Source organism: Propithecus coquereli, unplaced genomic scaffold, assembly GCF_000956105.1.
Source record: "Propithecus coquereli isolate 6110/MARCELLA unplaced genomic scaffold, Pcoq_1.0 Scaffold196, whole genome shotgun sequence".
NCBI lineage: Eukaryota > Metazoa > Chordata > Mammalia > Primates > Indriidae > Propithecus > Propithecus coquereli.
In genome coordinates, this window is record NW_012144522.1 from 1,288,806 (window position 1) to 1,296,359 (window position 7,554).

Below are 7,554 nucleotides of genomic sequence, written 5' to 3' on the forward strand. Positions count from 1 at the left end.
AATAATATGAAAAATATATAAAATACAAAATTGCAACCATGTATACAGAATGCATGATTTTCTTCACATTCATTAAACATTTTATAACAAAATCTATCACCCTAGATAATGCAGTACAGTGTATAAAATTTACAGCAGGCTTATATTTTTATTATGATAAACAACACTATGTCAAAAAAAACCCCTAAAACAACTAAAGTTACACCTTAATAAGTTAACAAAAGAAAATTAAGCTAAAACAAATAATCGAATTTGCAACCGTGTATACAGAATGCATGATTTTCTTCACATTCATTAAACATTTTATAACAAAATCTATCACTCTAGATAATGCAGTACAGTGTATAAAATTTACAGCAGGCTTATATTTTTATTATGATAAACAACACTATGTCAAAAAAACCCCCTAAAACAACTAAAGTTACACCTTAATAAGTTAACAAAAGAAAATTAAGCTAAAACAAATAATCGAATTTTAAATAATGTAGAAAGAGACATATGCATAAATATGAAATCTAATTTAAGGACGATTCGAAAAAATCCCTGAACTTTGCCCTGTCAGAGTTCTTGCTCCCTCCAGCTCAAGCTCCTTGGCACCTCCTGTATGCCTTCTGCATCCGTCTCGCCTCCTTCTTGGGCCTGAGAGATGTGTCCTGCTTGGGGTTCCAGTGATACTCACCGCTCTTCCTTCTAAGCACACACCTTGGGAAGATGCAGGGAAACTCAGGGAACACCCTGCAGAAAGGAATGAGGCTGCCCCAGACCCACAGAGCAAGGGCAGTGCTGTCGTGGGAATCCGCTCAGTTTGGGGACCATGTCCCAAAGATGCAGGTTGGAAGGCTGCACCTTAGAAGCGGAAGAAGCACAGACAGAAACTGTGTAAAAAGACCACAGATTCGCCACATGAGACAAGAGCTTCGATGCAGAGGCCCTGCAATGCCACCTCCTGGAATTTTTCTTTCCAACGTTTTAAAGTTAAAATTGAGCAGTTTTCTTTCCTCATGTTCCAGGTTACTACATTCTAGTTATTATCATAGACGGTGCTTTCATTACTCATCCAAGCTCCAACACGAGGCCCATACAGGAGCATTTTCCCGACAGCTACGGCAGGGGCTCCAAAACATGGAGAAAATTCCTAATGAGACGGTCGTACCCTGTTACGGTGCTGCGATACTGGAGAGCAGAGGAGGGTTTAGGGAATTTCTGAATGAGTGTAGCTGATGTGCTGGGGAGAGGGGGGGAATGGGCCGGGACTCCTTTAAGTCAAGTCAGACAGAGAAGACTTTTAGGAGCAGGGAGAGAATTGTATATGTGTCCTCTGCGTTTTAAGGGAATACTGCAGAGGTTGAGTGCATCAGTGGATGACTTAACACAGTGAAAAAGAGAAAACTCGTATTTTCAATGATGAGATTAGGTGATTCTGTGCTCCTTCCAAAACAGAAAGAGTAGATTCTGGATACACTGTGCTCATCCCTCATGAACACGAAGGGGCAGAAAGTTGGAAAACTCCCATTTATTAAGGCAGAGACAGTAAACAGTAACCAGTCAGGATTATGCAAAACTGCCACACAAACTTGGATGATGCAGGAGAGGATGTAAAAACACACAAAGGTGCTCACCAAGGCAAGGACGCTGTGGGCAGCTCTGGTCTCAGGGGAGGACCTGGGGGAGAGATCGTTCCTGTGAATGTGTCGCACCTGCTGCTTGCGCCGGTGCAGGATGAAAACCACGGAGCCGCTGGCCGTTCTGTAAGATTGAATTCTACAAGTTTGATCATGATAATTATCCATTGTCTAAGTTTTATTCTACAGACCAATATCACTGATCAATGAAGATTCAAAAATCTCAATAAAATGTAGATACACTGAGTAATTTACCATGATCACATTGTTTCTGTTCAGGATAGATCAACATTAAAGTATCAAGAGAATATTTATTTCATTTCCTGCCAGTTGTACCCACCACATAAGTTGTTCAATATTGGGATGTGTCCTAAGCTATGGGATATTAAATATAATTAAATGATAAAATAGTTTGGGTAGATACTAAATTAATTCTTATTAGAGAGCATATAATTTTCTGTTCATTATTTTAGAAAAAGATGCTTGAAATTCTATTTAATGTAGAATCCAGAAAAAGTATTAAAGTAGAACAATGGTATCCAAACTGGAAATTAGGGCTATAGAATCATGTGCATTTAATAATTTAAAGTGGAAGAGAGATGGAAATGACATTAGACTATTTTTTTATGCAAAGAAAATATTGCATGGTATATTTGTCCCAATAAATGCAGAAGTCCTCAATGTTTTTCTGCCATCTTCAACTTTCAGTGTGAAGTTAATTTTCCTTAAAATTTCTTTCTCTAAATTCAAGAGGGATAAACGCTAACCAATATCAAAGGCTACACATAGTTTTACTTACTCTTTACAATTTCAGTAGAAATATAATTACTGACTCAACTAAGCACATTACACCAACATTGTAGAAATAATTTCATTTCATCAACTACTGTTCATTCAAATATTTCATGCAGAGGATTTGATGATTCACTTAGCTCCATCGTATTCATTAACATCCATGGAATTTTATACATGAACTATATTAAGAAAATTTCTGTATCAATTCTCTATGACACATTAAAACTCAAGATTAATTTTGAAATTAGAGTCCTATCCATCATAAGACTTAGATTTCATTGCTGCTTGAAGCTAACTCCAGCAAGCCCATCAATGAGGGTTACGTTAAAATATATCAGGAACCATTAGGGTCTTGGTCTTTCAGTCTCTCTCTCCAAACTCTCTTCATGTCTTGGAAATTATTCCTCCCCTCTGAATGTCTTTGGCAATACATAAGTTTCTACCCCAGAAGAATGCAATTTCCAGACAAGACTACTTACCATGAATCCTGTTGCATCTGCTTCCCTTACAGACTCTGTTTTTGAGACTGAAAAATATTCACCTCTTTCCCACTACCAGGATGGCAACCTCAAGATGGCAGACCCATCAGCAATTGTTTGTGTGGGAAGAAGGTAGAAGGATGGACATAAACATTTGTGTGTCTATGACCTCAATTCCCCACAGGACTGAAATGATCAATTCACCTGCAGTGTTGAAGACAGTGTAGATGTCAGAATGATGAGATATCTGAATAACTTTTTCCCAGTTCCAAATTCCCAGAAACAATGAAAAGTTTGTAAACTATAGTGAGCATCTCCACAGAGACAGATGTGGTGTTGAGCAGAGATGCACTGTTTCCAGCATCCCTGGAGGCAGAGGGTCTCACTTGGAGGAGGCAGAGAAAGTTGAAGTCTGAGCCTTGAGGGACTGTGACGCACACGTGTCCCACTGGCTCCTGTGCTTCCAGAAGAGGTGATTTGTCCCACAAAATTGAATTTTCTGTCTTCCCAAGGCTCCTAAGCTTCACCATCATAAAGTTTGTGACTGGAGGTATATGGCATGACACAAACAACTGACAAGAGAATAAAAAAATGAAGAACAGGGTGCCAAGAAGTGATATTAAAAATTATAAGAAACCATTTGTGCAACTCAGTCCAAATTAATTGGAAAATCTACTTCAGGGGTGGGGAACATTTTCATGTTGGAAAGCCACATTAATTTAGCTGTAATCAAGTAAGGCCGCATTCAAGAACCTTCAATTAGATATATTTAAAAAGGTACATTGTTTTGTAAAAATCCAACCTTTATGTATTTAATACTTTCAAAAAATGAAAACTATTTGTTAATTTTAAAGTTAACTAACCTTTTGATAACTTTGTTGTGTCTGCTTTTTATTGGAAAGCATTTGAATATTTGGTTGCAGCATGGAGGTCCAGAGTTTCACTTCATCCTCTAGATGGCTATCAGCCATTTGTGACCTTAAAGGTGTCTGGATTTGGAAAATGTAGATTTGCAGCAATAAGTGGTTGAAAAGCAAGAAAGCATTTTTCAGGCATGTTGTCAAAGGTGAGGGTATTCTACTACATTTTTTCATATTTTGGTTAGATCTTTCTTAGCATCAAACAATGACTTTAAAATGTCGTCTACTGAGAGCTCAATCGAGTCCATCTGTAGTTCTTTAGGTGTATTGGTGACATCAATTTGAGTGTGATGTCATGATTTTCAAAGTCAGTGAAACTTTCATTGTATTCTCCGAGTAATAGGTCTATAACAGCTGTGTATTCTTCAAATGATTAGCACATATCATCCTGCTCATCAATGACCTTTGCTAACTGGGGAAAATGTTCATCCGATATTTCCTTTTGAAGAGGCGTTTTGAAAATAAAAGATAGCTTTTTTTCCAAATGCTTGGATTTCTTTCTTTCTTTCTTTTTTTTGAGACAGAGTCTTGCTCAGTTGCCTGGGCTAGAGTGCCGTGGCATCAGCCTAGCTCACAGCAACCTCAAATTCCTGGGCTCAAGCAATCCTTCTGCCTCAGCCTCCCAAGTAGCTGGGACTACAGGCATGGACTACCATGCCTGGCTAATTTTTTTCTATGTATTTTTAGTTGTCCAGCTAATTTCTTTCTATTTTTAGTATAGACGGGGATCTCGCTTTTGCTCATGCTGGTCTTGAATTCCTGACCTTGAGCGATCCTCCCGCCTCGGCCTCCCAGAGTGCTAAGATTACAGGAGTGAGCCACCACACCCGGCCCAAAATGCTTGGATTTCTTTTTGCCACATATCATATGTACACTTAGTTTTATCTTGCAAAGAAATATTCAAGTCATTTTTATTTGACATGGTATCACACAGAAATGCTGCATTCCTGTAGAAATCTTCTTTCAATGATCCACAGTGCTGATTCTGTTCTTCATAAAATTTATCTGTTCTCACAGAGATAAAATTTTGGCTAACATCTGTCCCTGCAATAGCCAATGCACTTTAGAATGATATGGAAAATCCACACCGAATAGCTCATCCTTCAAACTTTAGCACATTACCAAACTGACCGTGCCATGTTACATTTACATCAATACAGTTAACAATACTTATAACTTGTTGCAAAGTGTTGCTTAAAATAGTAGCTTTAGCACAGGGATTTTTGTGATATAAGATACAATGAAAAGACATGAGAGCATCTGGATCCATTAACACCTTTTTTTTTTTTATCTGTGCAATAAACCCTTCATGTTTTCCTGTCATGGGAGGTACACTGTCTGCACATATACTCACTAAATTTTCCAAATGCAATCGAACTTCACGACATTTATCTTGAAAGTTGAAGATATCCATTCCCTGTGTTCTGTTCACAAGAGTGCCCAAAGCAAGTGACTCTGCGTAGCAAAGAAAATCTTATGAGGCAAATGAAATATAAAACCTGTGCCGAGCCAATAGTATCAGTTGATTCATCCAAAGAGATTAAATAATATATATTTTCTTTTTGAATTAGTGCCTGAAATTGTTCTGTGAAGTTGAAGCCTAATTCATGCTGCCAGTCAGTTATGGTTCTCCGTGAAAGAGACAGTGTGCACTTTGAAATGTTAACAGGGTCTAAGCATCCTAGAACTTGGACAATGCATTCTTTCACCATTTCTACATCACTGATTGGCTTCCCTTTTTTCCCCGAGTATATAAGCTACTTTATAAGTTGCTTCAGTGGCATTATTTCCAGGTCTTATTGCTGCTTGAAAGAATTGTCTTTGCTTTTGCTTTTCATCTGTTAATTTCTGCAAAACAACCTTTTGCAACTCTTCCTCTAATTTAAAATATTGGTGATCCTTATGAGTATTATAACGCTGATGAACATTGAATTTCTTTAATGTTGATATTGCAGTAACACAAAGAAAGCAAATCATCTTATCTTGAGCAGAAATAAGATAATATTGCAATTCTCAATCCTCATTTAAAATTCTGCCTTCTTCCTTCACCAGTTTGTTGGTCTTTTTTAACATGATGGGCTGTTAAGCAGACAGACTTAAAAATACTGTCAAGATGTGCAACTATTCACAAATTCACTCAAACAGAAATACAGTACTCATTGTCAAAAGCTGATAAGAGACTGGTCTACTGGACCCCCATAAACTCTCAGCAACCAGCCTCCTGCAGTAGTGGCGCCAGTCAGGCGGGGGAAGTTAGAACTAAATCATGAGCATGGCAGCTGTCAATTTAGCCCTTACGGCTTATTAATATGCCAGTCAATCTGGGAAATTATTTTGTTGAAATTTATTTTATTCTTTGGTATTTTAAATATGTTCATTTAAAAAATAAAATGAAGATATAAAAGATGAACAAAAATGTCTTAATAAAAATGAAAGGATTTGTTCTGTAAAATCTGGATTCAGTCAAAAGGACCTAGAAGGCCACATGTGGCCTTAAGGCTAAAGGTTCCCCAATCCTGCTCTTAGTTCGTGTGCATATGTTCTGAATTCAGAAAGAACACTGGGGGACCCTAATTGCCTCAACTACTGAACACTTTATTGGAGGTGTTAATAAATGTAATTCACCAGGATACTAAAGGGGTAACATCATATCAACTCCGTTTTTAGATTACAGGAAAAAATATATATGAGGTCTGTTCGAAAAGTATCCAGCCATGTAATATGTTTTCATTATATTAACAATGGCTGGATACTTTCTGGACAGCCCTTGTGTGCGTGCGTGTGTGTGTGTGTGTATATATATGTATATGTGTATATGCATATACACATACAGAAAAATCTAAGAAATGAATGGACAAATCTATTACACATTATAAAACAAATATTCTAATAGAATGTAACATGAACAAAAAGAACACATTTCTTTGTATATACAAACTCTAATAAATTATAAGATTTTGGAAGGCAGTTCACAAATACAAAAGCATAAAATAAAATAAGAGTAAGGATAATAAGAAATATGAAATGCTAGTATGAGGAAAATATATTAAGGATTGGTTATATAGATAACGTAGATTTAAAGAAGTAGAAAAATCAAATATTTTTGATAGATAAACCATCACACTTTTCCTTGGGAGTAGACATTTTATTGCAATGTTTACACAGAAGTATATATTTTGGTTTTTAAATTATTTTTATTTCAGTATATTATGGAGGTACATTTTGGTTACATAAATTACTTTTGTACCATTTGAGTCAAAGTTATAAGTGTGCCCATCCCCCAGATAATGTACATTGTACCCTTGAGGGGTGAATTTACCCATCCCTTCCACCCACCCCACCTGCTTGATTTCCAGTGAATGTTATTTCCGTATGTGCACGTAAGTGTTGAGTGATTAGTTCCAACTTAGTATTGAGTACATGTGGTGCTTGTTTTTACATTCTTGTGATACACTATCATTCAGCAGTAGGTTGTTTAGTTTCCATGGCATTGTGTAGAGATAAGTGTTTCTGCTGGAGTTGATTTCTAATTTTATTCTACTGTAGTCTGAGAAGATACACGGTATAATTTCTATTTTTTAAAATTTAATGAGACTTTTTTTTTGGCCTAGCATATGATCAATCTAAGAGAATATTCCATAAGCTCATGAGAAGAATGTATATTCAGGGGTTTTTCGGTAGAATGTTCTATAAATGTCTGTCAGACCCATTTGTTCTAGAGTTCTGTTTACGTCCATT